We start from the raw sequence: 24,437 nt of genomic DNA on the forward strand, positions 1-24,437 counted from the left end.
TGTATATATTGTTGTATATATTGTGTTTGTTCTATCCTTGTTCACATTCATTGACTACGCCACATCCGAGACATGAGGATCATGAAGACCGCATGGGATGATCTTTCCAATCTCCTTTTTCCTCTTTATGTTAATGACTATGTGGCTTTATTTTGACTAATGCGGTATAACAATGTGAACTTAGGACTTGCATTTAGTTTATATGTCATATTAGTTGGTAGAATCACTTGCATTAGGATGTATATATTAGTTGCATCATGGCATATAGTTGCATTTAGATAATGTTTTTTGAAAAATGCCTAATTGAGAACTTTGATAAAAGCAACTAAGCCATTACAAATACTTTTTCAACTTAAGACTTTGTCTACTAGAATGGTTGTAAAACACCCTAGATTGTGTCATACTAGTGTCTTTTGACCCATGACCCAAAGCCTAGTCAAGAGTTTGCATGTGAGTCACCTATTCCAACCCCGTGATGCGATGTGGACTTGGTTAACTTGTCTAGGTGACCTTGATTGACCTTGTGGTAAGGCAACCAAAAAATACTTTCTATCAATAAGTTTGAAGTTCTCATTTCGAAAATTTTGTTATGTGGAAGTAATTTATTGCTAAGGAAACCTCAAATGTTATGAAATGTTGAAATATTGAGAAATTTAGTTGTTTTGATGGAGGCGTACCACTTCGATGTGCTTTGGAGAGGGATCCATTGAATTGGGCCCCCACACGGTTGTGAATTCAACCGCCCAGAGACAGAGTGACTATCACCCCGAAAAGCTATTGTCTAGAGGTTAACTGGTTGCCTAATAAGCGATTGGCGAAAGCAAAGGACACTAGCCCGGAAGGGACAAACCCTATCTCTAATTTTTGAAATGTGAAAGTTGAATGAGGTCAATTTTTGAATACTAGTCATATCCACCCTTGTTTATAAAGATTTGAGCATTTCATTCCCAAAAAGCCTTTTTGTCAAGCCACTTTGTCGAGCTTGGGACGATCCATGACCTTTACTTTTGTAGAGAATTCGAGACTTGTCATGTCATATGCTACTAGCATCATAGGGATCATCATTCCATACCATCTTATCGCTCTTGACGAAAGCATTTGGAAATTGAGGACGAAAGTAGTCTAGTTTAACACCATTTGGAGGTGATTTAGTGCCATCCTCTTAGCCTTAGTAATTTGTTGAACTAGTATTTGTGGAGGATTATATGCTCTTAAATTTGTTCTCTTTTAGTTACCTCCGCCACTTGATGAGGAAGTGGCTATTCCTTTTGTAGATGCATCCATTATTTGATTTTGTGTGCTTAATGTTTGGATGTGTCGCCATTTTGGCAAGACCCACCTTGCCTTGCAAGAAGGCCTCCTACCTCATGGTTTTCTTGTTGTGAGTTGAAGGGACGGAGTGAGACCCGCTAATTATCTCATATCGGCTATGTTATTAGGTTAGTTTAAATAATGGTCCTAATCTTTGTAACCTCTTTACTCGAGACGAGCAAAGGTTCGGTTTGGGGATATTTGATGTGACCATAATTAGCGCATATTCATGGCAAAATGAGACTAAATTGATTGAATTCAATGACCAAGCATCAAGGAGAGATAAGATTAGAAGGCCTTTGTACATATTTTAGTAGATGAGCAATGTTAAAGAAAGATCCGTGCATCCCCAAGGAAATCCCCAAGGATTTTACGAAGAAAAGGGAAGAAAAGAAGAAGGAACAAGACTGAGGAGCAATTCATGCGGATTATCCTGAATTCGGTCGTCCCCAGAACGACAATCCGTGCGTCTTCCTTCAAAGACGCCCGGGCAGCAGCTCCAGAAGACGTGCGTCTTCTCCCAAAGACGCCCGGGCAGAGGCTCACGAATCCGCCCGTCCCGTGCCTAAGACGCACGGATTCCAGTCCAAGACAAATCCGTTTCTTCAAGCTTCAAAGAAAGAAGCCCTTCCTTGAAAAATACTGCGTCTCCTGCTCAATCTAAAAAGTGTAATTACTAGTTTAGCCCTTAGTTAACCCTAATGCATCCACCTAATTTCCACTATAAATACCCCATTAGTCTAATTAGAAGAGCATGTTCTTCTTATCAATTATTAGAGTAGTTAATACCAATCAAATCTCTCTTTAGTTTTGTAATCAACTATTAATCAAGTTTTAATACAAGTTTTATTTCCTTAATCTCTCTTTTGTTCATCCTTTATTTTGGGTAATTGAAGATTATTTGGGTTATCATTGGGAGATTGACAACCTCTCAATCAAGCATCAAGTACTTCTTTTATTCTTTGCTTTATTATTGGAATCATTAATAGGTATAATTCTCTTCATCCCTTTTTAATTATTGTTAATTACTTTCATTTGTTCATCATGTTTCATTTTGTTGGTATGATTGACAACCTTGCTAGCATGATCAACATGATAATGAGTGAGTAGTGACCTAGCTAGGGTTAATGGGTAATTAGGGGAAACCAACATGGGGGATGATTCATGCTTAAATTAATATGCTTTCATGGTTTATTTGCTTGCTTGTTTTGATCTCAACTCATGCACATGTTATGTTTGATGAAATGCGAGTCTATGAATCCTTGCATTTTTTACCCATCACCTATCTTTTCAATGAGACTTGTAAGACATAAACCAACTTGAGTCTCATTAGACCATGCATGTTGTTGAGTAGGGAAGATTAAGTCGACTTGTAGGTGTTGTACAATCTAATCGATTGGGCTCCGGGACCCAAACTTTCCTAGGATTGTAAGATATAACCCAACTCAATCCATCACAACAATAATTGCTTGCTTATAATTTGAGAACATGTTTGTATGATCAATTCCCATGATTCCCCTATGACCCCATGATACCATAGTGCTCTTTATCAATTGTTTACAACCCTTTCAATTCATCTTGCTTATTTATTTTCATTTCTATTTAGTTAGTGACCTTCTACATCAACCCAAAATGTGACACCTCTAAGACACCACTAGTTTCAATAGAAATCTCATCTCAATTCCCGACCCTTGGGATCCGACCTTTACTTGCCTCTTTACTAATTGTAGAGTTGTTTGTGAAGTTATAAATTGTGTTTTGGTCTAGGTGCTTCCAACGACAATTGTTCCGAAAAATAGAATATAGCTCCGAATCCCGACCACCTAGAGAGTGTATTTCGAAACACCAAGCGTGGAGGTTTTCAAGAGGTGGTGGACCACTCGGCCAGTTTCGGAGGTTCCAAACCCCGCTTTAACGACATGGGTGACTCCCGCTTATGTCCAATTGTCAAGAGCTCAGACCTTGGAAAGAAGGTCAAAGTTCCGCAAAGACGAAGTCGTCGACTTGAAGTATAGGGAGGTTGGCATGGAGAACCGCGCCTACTTTGATGACTTTGGCGATGATGCAAGCCCGCATATGCTGAGGCCACCGATGAAGAGGAGCTTGGGTCCCAAGGAGCCGGTGAACCGGGTGTGGGCTCGATTTGGGCCGAGCATGGGGTCTTGTAAGAGACCGGATGACGTTGCCGTTGTAGATCCATTGAGGATCCGTTCTGAAGAGGAAGCCCATGCTAGGCGGGATAGCAAGAAGAACAAGGGGAAGATGTACCCCGATGGCAAAGGCAAGGGTAGAATGGAAGAGTGAATGCCTCCATTATCTGCTTTATTAATATGTTGTATTAGCATTTGTGTGTTTTTATTATGTTGTATTAGTTATGTATTGTGTGTTTTTGTGTGTTAATTTTACTATGTAAGATGTCTTAGTCGACGTTCTAGCTTGGCAAGCCGTGGACTTGTTTACCTTTATTTGTTGTCAAGTTTGTAATCCTTCATATTATTAATTAAATAAGAGGATTGCTTGTGCTAAGAAAATGTTGTGAACATTTGTTGTTTCTCCATCCATCTTGTAAAGGTAATTCGGTTTGCAGATGTGAAGGGGATTTTTGTGGGAAGGGAGAAGGCTCTCTTTTTTTTTTGAGGAAAAGGGAATGCTTCCCCTTTTTTTTAATTCGTATAGGTTGTGTTTTTTTTTGTTTGCGGATGGTTGTATCCTTCTTATGTAAGGAAGGATTGCCTACGTATTCACCTGAAGTGGTGAAATCAAACCATGCTCGTAGTTCAAATGTTTTGTTTGAGTTGGGGTGTATATTATTGTTTGGGTGTTGTGGTTGTATCCTTCTTGCATAAGAAAGGACTGCCTACGTATCCACCTGAAGAGGTGAAATAAAACCATGCTCGTAGTTTAGGTGTTTTGTTTGAGTAGGGTTGTAAATTTTTTTTTGGGTGTTGTGGTTGTATCCTTCTTCAATAAGAAAGGACTGCCTACGTATCCACCTGAAGAGGTGAAATCAAACCATGCTCGTAGTTCAGGTGTTTTGTTTGATTGTGTAAATGGATGGGGCCTTTGACAGATCAAAAGGCTGCTGGAAACATGATAAGGTGCCGTAACTTAGACTCGATTAAACATGCAATTTCAAATCATAACTTTTGAGGAATTGACTTGAAAGGGGATTGCGGTCACTAGTTGTGAAACTAGGGAAAGATCGTTGGTTTGGATTGCGGTCACTAGTCGCGAAACTAGGGAAAGGTTGTTGGCTACTAGTGATAAGGTTCAAGGGTAGTATTTTTTAGTTTGTCTAGGTTGGTTGCGTTTGTGAAGTCCTCTCAACTAGGTCACTCAATCTCATTGTGCCCCCCCAAAGGATTTTCATGACAAGGTATGGCCCAGCCCAATTGGGTTTGAATTTCCCCCTCGGATCGACGGGTAATGGTGCTCGAACCGACATGAGGACCAAGTCGCCTTCCCTGATATTTCTAGGTTTGAATTTTTTGTTGAATGCCCGTTGTGTACGTTATTTGTATAGCTGGACATTGTGCAAGGCATTGAGTCGTCGTTCATCTAGAAGTGTGAGTTGCTCGAACCTTCGACGGATCCATTCTGCCTCAGGGACTTGACTTTCTAGTAGGATGCTAGAGATGTGACCTCTAACTCCACTGGTTGCACTGCCTCCATACCGTATACTAGGTAGAAGGGTGTTGATCCTGTTGGTGTTCGAATGGAGGTTCGGTACCCCCAGAGTGCGAATGGGAGTTTGCTCGGCCAAACGCGGTAATTGTCCTGCATTTCCTTGATGATAATGACGAGTGTTTTGTTTGCTGCCTCTACTGCTCCGTTGGTTTTGGGACGATTGGGGGAGGAACGGTATCGTTTGATTTTGTATTTGTCCAACAAGGCTTGTGTTTCGGCCCGGAAGTGGGAGCCTTGATAGCTGATGATTTCATGAGGTACCCCATATCTGTAGATGATGTTGTCGTTGATGAACTTGGCCACTTGTTTGGCGGTCAAGACTGCACAGGATTCTGCTTCTACCTAATTAGTGAAGTAGTCGATTGGGACGTGGACAAAGCTATGTCCTTTGGCACCTATCGGGTTGACTTTGCCGATGATGTCCATGCCAAGGTCGAGAAAGGTCAGGGTGATGTCATGGTATATAAAAGGGATGGTGGTATGTTTTGTGTGTTGGCAATGATTTGGAAATTGTGGCAATGTTTAACGTAGTTTCTGCAATCGGCTTCCATGGTGGTCCAGTAGTAGCCAAACCGCATGATTTTTCGGGATAGCATCATTGCACTCATGTGAGGGCCACATTTTCCGTTGTAGACCTCTTCAATGACTTTCATGGCTTTATGGTGGTCAATGCAAAGGAAAAGTATCCCTTGGGGTGTTCTTCTGTATAGTTGCTCTTGGTTTATCATGAATTGTGATGCAATTAAATGGATGGCTCTTTGTCCCCTTGTATCAGAGATGGAATGGAATTCGTTTTTGGTTTTGTTGTTGAAGATGGCTTGGTACCAAGATTCGACATGGTTTTCCTCGCTCAAGTTTAACCGTTGAATTTCAATCGCAATCAGAAATTCAACGTACATCTTGACTTTGACATGCCTTAGGGGACCAATTGTCTCCTTATCACCATATTCATCAAATATTGGAAGTAATGTCAGATCAAACCTAATGTTCTCCTTGTTAGTGCTTCCAAACGAGAACACTCCCAACATGTTTTTTTTTTGTCACGCTTGGAATAAAAGTCACTAGAAACTTGCCCCTGAGATGCAAAACCGATTAACCCTTAAACTACCTGCTTTAGTTTAACCTCTGTAATCCAATCTCAATCGGAAATTCAACTAACAACTTGACTTTGACACGTCTAAGACCGTCTTGATTTAGAAAAATCAAGAGCCGAAGCTCTGATACCATATGATGCGAAAATGCGGAAGCGGAATAACAGAAAAATAAACCAAAAGGATATTTGCCTTGAATTCATGTGTAGAATTCAAGTGGAATTTTTACTTTGTGCTAGACCTATAACACGAATAATGGGCAGAATACTCAAGACCTATTGAATATTACTCGGGCTAAAGCTTCATCGCGTCAAACTCTAACAAATTTTATCAAACGCATCGATCTTTTTTTTTCATTTCAATTCTCTCTTCAATATCTGCGTTACAAATGATGGCCAAAGGCCTCTATTTATATTAAAAGGAATAACTACTAACATTAAATCTAGTCCCTACTCCTTGTACTCTAAATGCAAAGGCTTGAAAAAAAGACATCAAACATTGTCCAACAGCAAAAAAAATGAACAAAATACATTGAACATAGTCTAAGATGAAATGGTAGCCATATTCGTATCATACTCCCTTTCTTCATAAAAAATCATCTCGATTCTTCTACCTATGATATGGGTTATCAGAAGCCGATCAACCCTCGAACTACCTCGCTCGAGTTTCACCTTTGAATTCCAATCGCAATCGGAAATGCAACCTACATCTTAACTTTGACACGCCTTAGGACCGTTTGGGACCAATTGTCTCCTTATCACCATATTCATCAAATATTAGAAGTAATTTCGGATCAAATTTAATATTCTTCTCGTTGGTCCTTCCAAACGAGAACACTCCCAACATGTCTTTTGTTTTTCCCGGATGAACAGTACCTTGCATGTGAACAGTAGTATTTTTTATTTTATTTATATTTTTGTCACGCTTGGAAGAAAAGTCACTAGAAACTTACCCCTGAGATGCAAAACCGATTAACCCTCAAATGACCTGCTTGAGTTTAACCCTTGAACTCCAATTTCAAATCGGAAATTCAACTAACAACTTGGCTTTGACACGTCTAGGACCGTCTAGATTTAGGAAAATCAAGAGCCGAAGCTCTGATACCATATGATACGAAAATGCGGAAGCGGAATAACAGAAAAATAAAACAAAAGGATATTTGCCTTGAATTCAAGTGTAGAATTTAAGTCAACGGGATATTTACTGAGTGCTAGACCTATAACACGAGTAATGGGGAGAATACTCAAGACCTATTGAATATTACTCGGGCTAAAACTTGATTTCGTCAAACTCTAACAAATTTTATCGAACGCATCGATCTTTTTTTTTTCATTTCATTTCTCTCTTCAATATCTGTGTTACAAATGATGGCCAAAGGCCTCTATTTATATTAAAAGGAATAACTACTAACATAGAATCTAGTCCCTACTCCTTGTACTCTAAATGTAAAGGATTGAAATAAAGACATCGAACATAGTCCAACATAAAAAACAATAAACAAAATACATTTAACATAGTCTAAGATGAAATGGTAGCCATATTCGTATCATACTCCCTTTCCTGAAAAAGAATCGTCCCGATACTTGGACCTATGATATGAATTATCAGAAGCCAATCAACACTCGAACTACCTCGCTCGAGTTTCACCTTTGAATTCCAATCGCAATCGGAAATTCAACCTACATCTTGACTTTGGCACGCCTTAGGACCGTATTCATCAAATATTGGAAGTAATGTCGGATCAAACTTACTATTCTCCTCGTTGGTGCTTTCAAACGAGAACACTCCTAACATGTCTTTTTTTTCCCGGATGAATAGTACCTTGCACGTGAACAGTAGTATTTTTTTATTTATTTTTATTTTTGTCACGCTTGGAATAAAATTCACTAGAAACTTACCCCTGAGATGCAAAGCCGATTAACCCTTAAACGACATACTTGAATTTAACGCTTGAACTCCAATCTCAATTGGAAATTCAACTAACAACTTTGCTTTGACACGTCTAGGACCGTCTAGATTTAGGAAAATCAAGAGCCAAAGCTTTGATACCATATGATACGAAAATGCGGAAGCGGAATAACAGAAAAATAAAACAAAAGTATATTTGCCTTGAATTCATGGGTAGAATTCAAGTCAATGGAATATTTACTCGGTGCTAGACCTATAACACGAGTAATGGGGAGAATACTGAAGACCTATTGAATATTACTCGGCCTAAAGCTTGATCGCGTCAAACTCTAACAAATTTTATCGAACGCATCGATCTTTTTTTTGTCATTTCAATTCTCTCTTCAATATCTGTGTTACAAATGATGGCCAAAGGCCTCTATTTATATTAAAAGGAATAACTACTAACATAGAATCTAGTCCTACTCCTTGTAGTCTAAATGCAAAGGCTTGAAGGAAAGACATCGAACATAGTCCAAAATCAAAAACAATGAACAAAATACATTGAACATAGTCTAAGATGAAATGGTAGCCATATTCGTATCATACTCCTTTTATTCAAAAAGAATCGTCCCGATTCTTGGACCTATGATACGGGTTATCAGAAGAAGATCAACCCTCGAACTACCTCGCTCGAGTTTCACCTTTGAATTCTAATCGCAATCGGAAATTCAACCTACATCTTGACTTTGACACGCCTTAGGACCGTTTGGGATCAATTGTGTATATATCACCATATTCATCAAATATTGGAAGTAATGTCAGATCAAACTTAATATTCTCCTTATTGGTGCTTTCAAATGAGAACACTCCCAACATCTCTTTTTTTCCTCCGGATGAACAGTACCTTGCACATGAACAGTAGTATTCTTTTATTTATTTATTTTTGTCACGCTTGGAATAAAAGTCACTAGAAACTTACCCCTGAGATGCAAAACAAATTAACCCCCAATCTACCTACTTGAGTGTAACCCTTGAACTTACATCTCAATCGAAAATTCAACTAACAACTTTGCTTTGACACGTCTAGGACCGTCTAGATTTAGGAAAATCAAGAGCCGAAACTTTGATACCATATGATGCGAAATTGCAGAAGCGGAATAACAGAAAATAAAACAAAAGTATATTTGCCTTGAATTCAAGTGTAGAATTCAAGTCAATGGGATATTTACTCAGTGCTAGACCTGTAACACGAGTAATGGGGAGAATACTCAAGACCTATTGAATATTACTCGGGCTAAAGCTTGATTGCATCAAACTCTAACAAATTTTATCAAACGCATCGATCTTTTTTTTTCATTTCATTTCTCTCTTCAATATCTGTGTTACAAATGATGGCCAAAAGCATCTATTTATATTAAAAAGAATAACTTCTAACATTAAATCTAGTCCCTACTCCTTGTACTCTAAATGCAAAGGCTTGAAGGAAAGACATCGAACATAGTCCAACATCAAAAACATTGAACAAAAGACATTGAACATAGTCTAAGATGAAAGGGTAGCCATATTCGTATCATACTCCCTTTCTTCATAAAAAATCATCTCGATTCTTCTACCTATGATATGGGTTATCAGAAGCCGATCAACCCTCGAACTACCTCGCTCGAGTTTCACCTTTGAATTCCAATCGCAATCGAAAATGCAACCTACATCTTAACTTTGACACGCCTTAGGACCGTTTGGGACCCATTGTCTCCTTATCACCATATTCATCAAATACTGGAAGTAATATCGGATCAAATTTAATATTCTCCTCGTTGGTCCTTTCAAACGAGAACACTCCCAACATGTCTTTTGTTTTTCCCGGATGAACAATACCTTGCACGTGAACAGTAGTATTTTTTATTTTATTTTTATTTTTGTCACGCTTGGAATAAAAGTCACTAGAAACTTACCCCTAAGATGCAAAACCGATTAACCCTCAAATGACCTGCTTGAGTTTAACCCTTGAACTCCAATCTCAAATCGGAAATTCAACTAACAAATTGGCTTTGACACGTCTAGGACCGTCTAGATTTAGGAAAATCAAGAGCCGAAGCTCTGATACCATATGATGCGAAAATGCGGAAGCGGAATAACAGAAAAATAAAACAAAAGGATATTTGCCTTGAATTCAAGTGTAGAACTTAAGTTAACGGGATATTTACTCAGTGCTAGACCTATAACACGAGTAATGGGGAGAATACTCAATACCTATTGAATATTACTCGGGCTAAAGCTTGATTTCATCAAACTCTAACAAATTTTATCGAACGCATCGATCGTTTTTTTTTCATTTCATTTCTCTCTTCAATATCTGTGTTACAAATGATGGCCAAAGGCCTCTATTTATATTAAAAGGAATAACTACTAACATTAAATCTAGTCCCTACTCCTTGTAGTCTAAATACAAAGGCATGAAGGAAAGACATCGAACATAGTCCAACATCAAAAACAATGAACAAAATACATTGAACATAGTCTAAGATGAAATAAAAGACATATTCGTATCATACTCCCTTTCTTCAAAATGAATCGTCCCGATTCTTGGACCTATGATATGGGTTATCAGAAGCCGATCAACCCTCGAACTACCTCGCTCGAGTTTCACCTTTGATTTCCAATCGCAATCGGAAATTCAACCTACATCTTGACTTTGACACGCCTTAGGAACGTTTGCGACCAGTTGTCTCCTTATCACCATTTTCATCAAATATTGGAAGTAATTTTAGATCAAACATAATATTCTTCTCGTTGGTGCTTTCAAACGAGAACAGTCCCGACATGTCTTTTTTTTCTCGGATGAATAGTACCTTACACGTGAACAGTAGTATTTTTATTTTTTTATTTTTTTTTGTCACAGTTGGAATAAAAGTCAGTAGAAACTTACCCTGAGATGCAAAACCGATTAACCCTCAAACGACCTTCTTGAGTTTAACCCTTGAACTCCATTCTCAATCAGAAATTCATCTAACAACTTTGCTTTAACACGTCTAGGACCATCTAGATTTAGGAAAATCAAGAGCCAAAGCTCTGATACCATATGATGCGAAAATGCGGAAGCGAATAACAGAAAAATAAAACAAAAGGATATTTGCCTTGAATTCATGTGTAGAATTCAAGTCAACGGGATATTTAGTCGGTGCTAGACCTATAACACGAATAATGGGGAGAATACTCAAGACCTATTGAATATTACTCGGGCTAAAGCTTGATCGCGTCAAACTCTACTAAATTTTATCGAACGCATCGATCTTTTTTTTTTTTTCATCTCAATTCTCTCTTCAATATCTTTGTTACAAATAATGGCCAAAGGCCTCTATTTATCTTAAAAGGAATAACTAATAACATTGAATCTAGTCCATACTCCTTGTAGTCTAAATGCAAAGGCTTGAAGGAAAGACATCAAACATAGTCCTACATCAAAAACAATGAACAAAACATGGTCTAAGATGAAATGGTAGCCATATTCGTATCATACTCCCATTCTTCAAAAAGAATAGTCCCGATTCTTGGACCTATGATATGGGTTATCAGAAGCCGATCAACCATCGAACTACCTCGCTCGAGTTTCACCTTTGAATTCCAATCGCAATATGAAATTCAACCTACATCTTGACTTTGACACGCCTTAGGACCGTTTGGGGCCAGTTGTCTCCTTATCACCATATTCATCAAATATTAGAAGTAATGTCGGATAAAACTTAATATTCTCCTCGTTGGTGCTTTCAAACGAGAACACTCCCAGCATGTCTTTTTTTTTCCCCGGGATGAACATTACCTTGCACGTGAACAGTAGTATTTTTTTATTTTTTTTATTTTTGTCATGCTTGGAATAAAAGTTACTAGAAACTTACCCCTGAGATGCAAAACCGATTAACCCTCAAACGACCTTCTTGAGTTCAAGCCTTGAACTCCATTCTCAATCGGAAATTCAACTAACAACTTGGCTTTAACACGTCTAGGACCGTCTAGATTTAGGAAAATCAAGAGCCGAAGCTCGGATACCATATGATGCGAAAATGCGGAAGCGAATAACAGAAAAATAAAACAAAAGGATATTTGCCTTGAATTCATGTGTAGAATTCAAGTCAACGGGATATTTAGTCGGTGCTAGACCTATAACACGAATAATGGGGAGAATACTCAAGACCTATTGAATATTACTCGGGCTAAAGCTTGATCGCGTCAAACTCTACTAAATTTTATCGAACGCATTGATCTTTTTTTTTTTCATCTCAATTCTCTCTTCAATATCTTTGTTACAAATAATGGCCAAAGGCCTCTATTTATCTTAAAAGGAATAACTAATAACATTGAATCTAGTCCATACTCCTTGTAGTCTAAATGCAAAGGCTTGAAGGAAAGACATCAAACATAGTCCTACATCAAAAACAATGAACAAAACATGGTCTAAGATGAAATGGTAGCCATATTCGTATCATACTCCCATTCTTCAAAAAGAATAGTCCCGATTCTTGGACCTATGATATGGGTTATCAGAAGCCGATCAACCATCGAACTACCTCGCTCGAGTTTCACCTTTGAATTCCAATCGCAATATGAAATTCAACCTACATCTTGACTTTGACACGCCTTAGGACCGTTTGGGGCCAGTTGTCTCCTTATCACCATATTCATCAAATATTAGAAGTAATGTCGGATCAAACTTAATATTCTCCTCGTTGGTGCTTTCAAACGAGAACACTCCCAACATGTCTTTTTTTCCCCCCCCCCGGATGAATAGTACCTTGCACGTGAACAGTAGTATTTTTTTATTTTTGTCACGCTTGGAATAAAAGTCACTAGAAACTTACCCCTGAGATGCAAAACCGAATAACCCTCAAACGACCTTCTTGAGTTCAAGCCTTGAACTCCATTCTCAATCGGAAATTCAACTAAGAACTTGGCTTTAACACGTCTAGGACCGTCTAGATTTAGGAAAATCAAGAGCCGAAGCTCGGATACCATATGATGCGAAAATGTGGAAGCGAATAACAAAAAAATAAAACAAAGGATATTTGCCTTTAAATCATGTGTAGAATTCAAGTCAATGGGATATTTAGTCGGTGCTAGACCTATAACACGAATAATGGGGAGAATACTCAAGACCTATTGAATATTACTCGGGCTAAAGCTTGCTCGCATCAAACTCTACTAAATTTTATCGAACGCATCAATCTTTTTTTTTCATTTCAATTCTCTCTTCAATATCTGTGTTACAAATGGTGGCCAAAGGCCTCTATTTATATTAAAAGGAATAACTACTAACATTGAATCTTGTCCCTACTCCTTGTAGTCTAAATGCGAAGGCTTGAAGGAAAGACATCGAACATAGTCCAACATCAAAAACAATGAACAAAATACATTGAACATAGTCTAAGATGAAATGGTAGCCATAATTGTATCATACTCCCTTTCTTCAAAAAGAATCGTCCCGATTCTTGGACCTATGATATGGGTTATCCGAAGCCGATCAACCCTCGAACTACCTCGCTCGAGTATCACCTTTGAATTCTAATCGCAATCGGAAATTCAATATACATCTTGACTTTGACACGCCTTAGGACCGTTTGGGACCAATTATCTCCTTATCCCCATATTCATTAAATATTAAAAGTAATGTCGGATCAAACTTAATATTCTCCTTTTTGGGGCTTTCAAAGGAGAACACTCCCAACATGTCTTTTTTTTTCCCCGGATAAACAGTACATTGCATATGAACAGTAGTATTTTTTTATTTATTTTTTTTATTTTTGTCACGCTTGGAATAAAAGTCACTAGAAACTTACCCCTGAGATGCAAAACCGATTAACCCTGAATCTACCTGCTTGAGTGTAACCCTTGAACTCCAATCTCAATCGGAAATTCAACTAACAACTTGGCTTTGACACGTCTAGGACCGTCTAGATTTAGGAAAATAACGAGCCAAAGCTCTGATACCATATGATGCAAAAATGCGGAAGCGAATAACAGAAAAATAAAACAAAAGGATATTTGCCTTGAATTCATGTGTAGAATTCAAGTCAATGGGATATTTATTCGGTGCAAGACCTATAACACGAGTAATAAGGAGAATACTCAAGTCCTATTGAATATTACTCGGGCTAAAGCTTGATCGCGTCAAAATCTAACAAATTTTATCAAACGCATCGATCTTTTTTCGTTTTTATCTTAATTCTCTCTTCAATATCTTTGTTACAAATAATGGCCAAAATCCTCTATCTATATTAAAAATGAATAACTACTAACATTGAATCTAGTCCCTACTCCTTGTAGTCTAAATGTAAAGGCTTGAAGGAAAGACATCGAACATAGACCAACATCAAAAACAATGAACAAAATACATTGAACATAGTCTAAAATGAAATGGTAGCCATGCTCGTATCATACTCCCTTTCTTCAAAATGAATAGTCACGATTCTTGGACCTATGATATGGGTTATCAGAAGCCGATCAACCCTCGAACTACCTCACTCGAGTTTCACCTTTGAATTCCAATCGCAATCGGAAATTAAACCTACAACTTGACTTTGACACGCCTTAGGACCTTTAATGACCAATTGTCTCCTTATCACCATATTCATCAAATATTGGAAGTAATGTCAGATTAAAACTTAATATTCTCCTCGTTGGTGCTTTCAAACGAGAGCACTTCCGATATGTCTTTTTTTTTCCTGGATGAAAAGTCCCACGCACGTGAACCGTAGTGTTTTTTATTTTTAATTATTTTTTTTGTGACGCTTGCAACAAAAGTCACTAGAAACTTACCACTGAGATGCAAAACCGATTAACCCTCAAACGACCTGCTTGAGTTTAACACTTGAACTCCAATCTCAATCGAAAATTCAACTAACAACTTGGCTTTGACACGTCTTAAACTGTCTAGATTTAGGAAAATCAATAGCCAAAGCTTTGATACCATATGATGCGAAAATGCGGAAGCGGAATAATAGAAAAATGAAACAAAAGGATATTTGGCTTGAATTCATGTGTAAAGTTCAAGTCAATGGGATATTTATTCGGTGCAAGACCTATAACACGAGTAATAAGGAGAAAACTCAAGACCTATTGAATATTACTCGAGCTAAAGCTTGATCGCGTCAAACTCTAACAAATTTTATCAAACGCATCGAGCTTTTTTTTTTCATCTCAATTCTCTCTTCAATATCTTTGTTACAAATAATGGCCAAAGTCCTCTATCTATATTAAAAATGAATAACTACTAACATTGAATATAGTCCCTAGTCCTTGTAGTCTAAATGAAAAGGCTTGAAGGAAAGACATCGAACATAGACCAACATCAAAAACAATGAACAAAATACATTGAACATAGTCTAAAATGAAATGGTAGCCATGCTCGTATCATACTCCCTTTCTTCAAAATGAATCGTCACGATTCTTGGACCTATGATATGGGTTATCAGAAGCCGATCAACCCTCGAACTACTTCGCTCGAATTTTACCTTTGAATTCAAATCGCAATCGGAAATTCAACCTACATCTGGACTTTGACATGCCCTAGGCCCGTTTGGGACCAATTGTCTCCTTATCACCATATTCATCAATTATTGGAAGTAATGTCGGATGAAAGTTAATATTCTTCTCATTGGTGCTTTCAAACGAGAACACTCCCAACATGTTTTTTTTTCCGGATGAACAGTACCTTGCACGTGAAAAGTAGTATTTTTTTTTTGTCACAATTGGAATAAAAGTCACTAGAAACATACCCCTGAGATGCAAAACCGATTAACCCTCAAACGACCTGCTTGAGTTTAACCCTTGAACTGCAATCTCAATCGGAAATTCAACTAACAACTTGGCTTTGACACGTCTAGGACCGTCTAGATTTAGGAAAATCAAGAGTCGAAGCTCTAATACCATATGATGCGAAAATGCGGAAGCGGAATAACAGAATAATAAAACAAAAGGATATTTGCCTTGAACTCAATTCTAGAATTCAAGTCAATGGGATATTTACTCGGTGCTAGACCTATAATACGAGTAATGGGGAGAATACTCATGACCTATTGAATATTACTCGGGCTAAAGCTTGATCGCGTCAAACTCTAACAAATTTTATCAAATGCATCGATCTTTTTTCTTTTTCATCTCAATTCTCTCTTCAATATATGTGTTACAAATGATGGCCAAAGCCCTCTATCTATATTAAAAGGAATAACTACTAACATTGAATCCAGTCCCTACTCCTTGAAGTCTAAATGTAAAGGCTTGAAGGAAAGTCATCGAACATAGTCCAACATATAAAACAATGAACAAAATACATTGAACATAGTCTAAGATGAAATGGTAGCCATATTCGTATCATACTCCCTTTCTACAAAAAGAATCGTCCCGATTCATGGACCTATGATATGGGTTATCAGAAGCCGATCAACCCTCGAACTACCTCACTCGAGTTTCACCTTTGAATTCCAATCGCAATCGGAAATTAAACCTACAACTTGACTTTGACACGCCTTAGGACCGTTGGTGACCAATTGTCTCCTTATCACCATATTCATCAAATATTGGAAGTAATGTCGGATAAAACTTAATATTCTCCTCGTTGGTGCTTTCAAACGAGAACACTTCCAACATGTCTTTTTTTTTTCCTGGATGAAAAGGACCACGCACGTGAACAGTAGTGTTTTTTATTTTTAATTATTTTTTTTGTCATGCTTGCAATAAAAGTCACTAGAAACTTACCACTGAGATGTAAAACCGATTAACCCTAAAACGACCTGCTTGAGTATAACACTTGAACTCCAATCTCAATCGAAAATTCAACTAACAACTTGGCTTTGACACGTCTTGAACCGTCTAGTTTTAGGAAAATCAAGAGCCAAAGCTCTGATAGCATATGATGCGAAAATGCGGAAGCAGAATAACAGAAAAATAAAACAAAAGGATATTTGCCTTGAATTCATGTGTAGAATTCAAGTCAATGGGATATTTATTCGGTGCAAGACCTATAACACGAGTAATAAGAAGAATACTCAAGACCTATTGAATATTACTCGGGCTAAAGCTTGATCGCGTCAAACTCTAACAAATTTTATCAAACGCATCGATATTTTTTCTTTTTCATCTTAATTCTCTCTTCAATATATTTGTTACAAATAATGGCCAAAGTCCTCTATCTATATTAAAAATGAATAACTACTAACATTGAATCTAGTCCCTACTCCTTGTAGTTTAAATAAAAAGGCTTGAAGGAAAGACATTGAACATAGTCCAACATCAAAAACAATGAACAAAATACATTGAACATAGTCTAAAATGAAAAGGTAGCCATGCTCGTACCATACTCCCTTTCTTCAAAATGAACCGTCACGATTCTTGGACCTATCATATGGGTTATCAAAAGCCGATCAACCCTCGAACTACCTCGCTTGAGTTTTACCTTTGAATTCCAATCGCAATCGGAAATTCAACCTACATATGAACTTTGACATGCCTTAGGCCCGTTTGGGACCAATTGTCTCCTTATCACCATATTTCATCAATTATTGGAAGTAATGTCGGATGAAAGTTAATATTCTTCTCATTGGTGCTTTCAAATGAGAACACTCCCAACATGTCTTTTTTTTCCCAGATGAACAGTACCTTGCACGTGAAATGTAGTATTTTTTTTTTGTCACGCTTGGAATAAAAGTCACTAGAAACATACCCCTGAGATGCAAAACCGATTAACCCTCAAACGACCTGCTTGAGTTTAACCCTTGAACTCAAATCTCAATCGGAAATTCAACTAACAACTTGGCTTTGACACGTCTAGGACCGTCTAGATTTAGGAAAATCAAGAGTCGAAGCTCTAATACCATATGATGCGAAAATGCGGAAGCGGAATAACAGAAAAATAAAACAATATTTGCCTTGAATTCATGTGTAGAATTCAAGTCAATGGGATATTTACTCGGTGCTAGACCTATAACACGGGTAATGGGGAGAATACTCAAGACCTATTGAATATTACTCGGGTTAAAGCTTAATCGTGTTATAAATGATGGCCAAAGGCCTCTATTTATATTAAAAGAAATAACTACTAACTGATGTGACCATTATTTGAGCACATTTAATCCTCAAATTAGCCTCGTTCCTATGCTTTTTAGTGCATATTTGGGTCATTTACTACCTTTAGTCCTTTGTTTTGCATATTCTTTGAGGTTTTGTTTCCTTGGTAGGAGAGGAGTGCAAACCTTGCATTTTCATGGCAAAATAGAGCTAAATTGATCGAATCTAATGACCAAGCATTAAAAAGAAGACAAGACTAGAAGGCCTTTGTACATATTATAGTAGATGGGCAATGATGAAGAAATCCTTGCATCCCCGACTAAATCCCAGAGGATTATTGGAAGAAGAGAGGAAGAAAAGAAGAAAAGAAGGCTGGAACACAATCCGCCCGTCCAGCCACCACGAAATCCGCCCGTCCCGACCCCTTGGACGCTCGGATTCTCTTACAGGCCCACACGTCCTCTTCTTCCCTCCGTGAAAGATGCGCATATTTATGGAAGACCGGCAAAAAGGAGACTCGCATCTTTTCTGAGAGGAGCGATTCCTCAAGGACTTAATCGTCATTTAAGCCCTTAGTAAACCCTAATTTGTGTACCTAATCCCCAATATAAATACCCCATTAGTCTAATTAGATAATCATGTTCTTCTTATCAATCTTTAGTGTAGTTTATATCATTCTAATCTCTTCTTAATCTTGTAATCAACTTCTAACCAAATATTAATACAAATCTCATTTCCTTAATTTCTCTTTTGTTCATCTTTTATTTTGGGTAATGGAAGATTATTTGGGTTATTATTGGGAGATTGACAACCTTCCAATCATTCATCGAGTACTTCTATTATTCTTAGCTTCATTTTTGAATCATTAGTAGGTATAATTCGCTTAATCCCTTTTTAATTATTGTTAATCTTTCTTACTTGTTCATCATGTTTTGCTTTGTTAATATGATTGACAACCTTGTTAACATGTTAAACTTGATAATGAGTGAGTAGTTTCCTTAACTAGGGTTAATGGGTAATTAGGGGAAATCAACATGGGGGATGATTCATGCTTAATTTATTATGTTTTCATAACTTATTTGGTTGCTTGTTGTGATCTCAACTTATGCACATGTTATGTTTGATGAAATGCGAGCCTATGAATCCTTGCATTTTTTTACCCATCACTTACCTTTTCAATGAGACTTGTAAGACATAAACCAACTCGAGTCTCATTAGACCATGCATATAGTTGAGTAGGGAGGATTAAGTCGACTTGTAGGTGTTGTACAATTTAATCGATTCGGCTCCGGGACCCAAACCTTCCTAGGATTGTAAGATATAAACCAACTTGATCCATCACAACAATAATTGCTTGCTTATAATTTGAAAATATGTTTGTATGAACAATTCCCATGAATCCCCTATGACCCCATTACACCCTAGTGCTTTTAATCAATTGTTTACATCTCATTTTAATCATCTTGCTTGTTTACTTTTATTGCTATTTAGTTTAGTGATCTTCTCATCTCAATCCAAATCGTGACACCCCTAGACACCGCTACTTGCAATTGAAAATACTACATCAATACTCGTCCCTTGGGATCCGACCTTTACTTGCCTCTTTACTAATAGTAGAGTTGTTTGTGAAGTTATAAATATTGTTTTGGTCTAGGTGTTCCTAACGACAAGTAACCGAAAATTAAGCTCCAAGCGAGTCCGACCCAAAAATGGCGCCGTTGTCGGGGACGGTGTTAACTTGATTTGATTTTCTTAGATTGTTATTAGTTGTGTCTTTCTTTGCCTTGGGGAAGTAAAACTCCTCAAGGTTTGTTCTAATTGTTTTCGAGTTGTTTGATATTTTGCATGTCTAGAAGATCACAAGGTAACTTGTTACCCATTGATCACGAAATTGAAAGGACTTTGACAAACAATATAAGACTTTCTAGAGGTACTTTGAGAGGTATTGGTGAGGTTGTAGATATTCAACCAAATACTGTTGAGTTCATCAACCCTTTTGCAAGAGAAGGTGAGGAGAACCCAACACCCAATCAATCACAAAATCAACCCACAATGCCTAAATTTTCATCATATTCCGTACCAACCAAGGAAAACCTACCCAATGGTACTCCCACACCACAACACTTAACCGGAAATTTCATTGCTAAATCCGCATTTATCAAATTAGTCGAAAGAAGCCAATTTGGGGGAATGCCTAGTGAAGACCCTCACTCTCACATGGAGACTTTTTGTGACTATTGTGATGAGATTTCACAAACCGGTGTGACTCAAGACCAAATTCGATGGGTCTTATTTCCTTTTTCTCTAATTGGCACCGCAAAACAATGGTTGAAAAGCCTTGATAAGGCTACTCTTGGAATTGACTCTTGGAAGAAATTGGCTCTAGCTTTCTACAAAAAATTCTACCATCTGGAAAAGACTAACATGCTAAGAACTCAAATTACGGGGTTTAAGCAAAGAGATGAAGAATCTTTGTATGAAGCTTGGGAGCGGTTCAAGGGAATTTGTCGCTCATGTCCTCATCATGGACTTAGCGAGTTGTTCTTGGTACAACAATTTTGGAATGGTCTTTATGAAGACTCAAGAAACATTCTCAACATGGGATCAAATGGTATGTTCACCGAAGTTGACGATAATCAAACTTGGAACAAGATTGAGGAAATGGTGGTCCATAATTCACAATATAGTAGACCTCGTAAGGCTACTGGAGGAGGAAAGCATGAAGTGGACTCTATTACTCAATTGGGTGCTCAACTTAGTGCTCATATTGATACCATTAACTTGAAGTTTGAAAAGGCTATGGCTAAACTTGAAGAAGCCTCAAAATCACCAAAGCATCATGTTAATGCCATGGTAGCATCTTCATCAATCCCAAGTGGGATATGTGAGAATTGTGGAACTTTGGGACATGACCAAAGTGAATGTAGGGGAACAAATGAACAAGTGAATGCTTTTCAAGCATACAAGAGTGGTACCCCTTATTCTAATTATTACAATCAAAACACCAAATTCCACCCAAATCTCTCATACAATAGCCAAAATGTTCAAAACCCTCAACAAACATACACCCCACCTCCCATGAGAAACCAAAATCAAAGACCCTTTTTCAACCAAAACCAAGGTTACCAAAATCAAACTCCACACAATCAACAAAATGACCAAGGTTTTGACGTTCAAAAAGCGGTCCTCCAAATGCAAAAGAATCAACAAGAGTTTTTCACTCAAATGCAAAAGGATAGCCAAGCAAAGGACATCGCCATCAACAACATCCTAGCCCACACAAAAATGTTGGAAACTCAATTGACCCAACTAGCATCTTCAAACTCTCAAAGGCAAAAGGGGCAATTACCACCCAAAGGTAATCCCCCAAATCATGAAACGGTTATTACCATTCACTTGAGGAGTGGTACGAAGTATGAAGGACCAAAGAAGCAATATGAGGATGAAGTTGTGGAAGCTAGTGACAAAGAAGAAGTTGTGCAAAACTCTAAGGAAGGAGAACCAATAAAATAAGAAGTTTCAAAGAAAAGTGAAGAGAAGGCCAAGGAGAAAGAGCCCATTGTGATTAGACTTCCATTCCCGAGTCGTCAAGCTAAACTTAAGTTTGATGACAAACTTGGAAAATTTATGGAAATTGTGAAGAATTTGGAAGTCTCGATTCTTTTCACGGAATTAATCAATCACGTGCCGGCCTATGCAAAGTACATGAAAGACATCCTTACGAAAAAGAAGTCGATCCGGAAGCTTGAAACTATCGCCTTCACTAAGGTGAGTAGTGCAATCCTTCAAGGGAGTTCACCTCCGAAACTAAAAGATCCGGGAAGCTTCTCAATACCGTGTACCATTGGCAACACAACGATCAACAAGGCTTTGTGTGATCTAGGAGCAAGCGTGAGTGTTATGCCGTATTCGGTTAAGAAAAGACTATGGATGGGAGAGCTTAAATGTACCAATGTAACACCCTTATTTATTTAAGGGCCTGGACTAGGACTCCTCAGATAAAGAAGGGTGTTACCATCTCGGAAACCCGAGGCAGTAGATAACAAAGGAAAAATAAACAGTACTTTAAATAGAAAGTTATAAATGTTTACAACTCAAATAGAACATGTCTCAAAACTGAAAATAAGTCTGATAGCTAAACTGAAATAAAAATGGGCTAGCTCTAAGTCAGGTGATCCATGCTCGCTCCCCTGCCAGCTCTGTATGTCTCAACAACTCCGTCAACTGCTCCCAAGTAAATGGATCATCACGGTGTACACGAATACACGGGGGGTCAACCGCGAGGTTGAGTAGGTAATACGATATAATAAAGAATGCAATGATATGATCCTCCAATCTCAACTCCATCACACACATCCCGGAACGCCCAAACTATACCGATCCCGTGCAGACTATATCAATCGACCGTCGTCGATATACCAGCTCATAGCTGAGGAGACCAGGGCAAGTCCTGCAGAACCCGCCTGGGCCTTAATCGCAATAATCTCATCTCCTCCAACTCCAACCCCGATGCAAATGCAATGTATGAAACGTATGAAACAATAATGCTCAACAAGATAAATAAGATAATCAGATATGTCATATAATCACCGAACATGCCAACTCTTTATAATCGTAAGAACTCAATCAGTGTATTCCCCTACCTCGATCTTTGCAGTCAAATAGTCGGTGCTCGTAATATTCCACAACAAACTCGCCCTCTCGATATATAGCAATAAGAATTTAATCCAGCAGCTCAGAAATACTCGACTCGGAAATCACCACCTAATATTAATAGCATACGATTACTAAACCGACAAGAAGCTTAACCCATTTTATCAATTAATCATGCACCTAAACAAGACTCATCATAACTCAATAGAAACCTTAACTTATAGGGCAAATTCGACTTTTCTTATTTTCCAGAACCGGACAGACTTGCTATAAAATACATAACTAATTCTAGGAAAATTAAATCGATGCGAGGCCAATTGGGTTGGAACCATAACACTTTAATCTACAGTTCTTATCTCATATAATTTTCCCAAATCCAAATATATCGATGGTTTCCAGACTGATTTCCAAAGGCTGACATAATTCGTCGCATAAAAAGTAAAGACTCATAAATCGAGTTTGACAAATGATTTTTACGTAAAACCAACGCCTAACTCATCTAAACTCTTTAAATTAAATATATGAAAAACACCCAGCACCAACTCAATATCTAAATTATGTTTTAGAAGTAATCTTCTAGCCTCTACTGATTCGCGGACTTTTTAGATAGACGTTCACAAATAATTTATTCAGGAAAACCTACACGGTGAAATGCTACCAATTTTCACAAGCATAAACTAGGCTTGGAATAAACATGAGTCTCTTCTTTAACTTTTTGCATCCGACGATTTTAAGACAGGTAAAACACTCAAATAACACAGACCAACGAATCTGTAATATGCTGTAACTATTTTATTCATTTATCTCATACAATTTATAATCAAAAACCCCCAAACCAATTTCTAGGGTTACAAAAATTATTCCAATACTACTATAATTATGCTAATAATTGAATAAAGAGGTAATAGGATTGTCTACTTACGAAATAGGATGAGAATAGGCTGAGAAATCGCCTCGCAATGCCTCACGAGTTCTTCACACACGTCTCCCTCTTCTCTCTTTTCTCTCTTTTCTCATGGTTAAAGTGAATATGGTGATAGGGAGATTAGGGTTTGGTTAGATGAGTTATACGTATAGAATAGGTGCTATTAAGACGATACGGGCCTAGCCTAGTTAGATTAATTAAAACCCGAGTCACAAATACACTACACGACCCAGCTGGTAACTCGGCCTAATATAATATCATATTAAAATACCGGGTATTACAGTCTACCCTCCTTAAAAGAAACTTCGTCCCGAAGTTTACCCTCTCTTACCAACCAACGCAAACGAATTATGAAACGCATATACAATAGTATGTAAGGCACCCACCAAATTGAATATTAAACGCAGTATTACATTCCACCCTCCTTAAAATAAACTTCGTCCCCGAAGTTTAACCATAACAGAAACACATCATGAAACACTCCAACAGAACCCACACAACGCATAACCAATATAGCCAAACTGAGAAATCACACATGAAGGTATAAAGATTTTACAATCCTACCCTCCTTAAACATGGTTACGTCCCCGTAACCTTCATTATTATAATAAAAGTTCTCAAACTACTGCTAACAACTGAATGAGGATAAAAGATTCACAACTCACGCTCAAGTTAACTAATCCCTACTAAAGACAATCAATATACACGCTCTCTCAAGGAAACTACAGTTACTGCTGCTACAGCACATCGCCACGGATCGGAGCAAAAGCCACATTGAATAACTTAAGACATTTCAGTATTAATCTAGACACTCTTCATACCAATCA

General features: G+C 37.8%; 1 non-coding gene across 1 annotated transcript; it reads right to left on the bottom strand.

The window, feature by feature from the left end:
* Positions 1 to 20,456: 20,456 nt before the first annotated feature.
* Positions 20,457 to 20,563, bottom strand: LOC141625384 (small nucleolar RNA R71). Its single transcript, XR_012535168.1, has one exon. It is a non-coding gene; the product is annotated as a small nucleolar RNA R71 (small nucleolar RNA).
* Positions 20,564 to 24,437: the final 3,874 nt, after the last annotated feature.

Source organism: Silene latifolia, chromosome X (genome assembly GCF_048544455.1).
Source record: "Silene latifolia isolate original U9 population chromosome X, ASM4854445v1, whole genome shotgun sequence".
NCBI classification, from domain to species: domain Eukaryota; kingdom Viridiplantae; phylum Streptophyta; class Magnoliopsida; order Caryophyllales; family Caryophyllaceae; genus Silene; species Silene latifolia.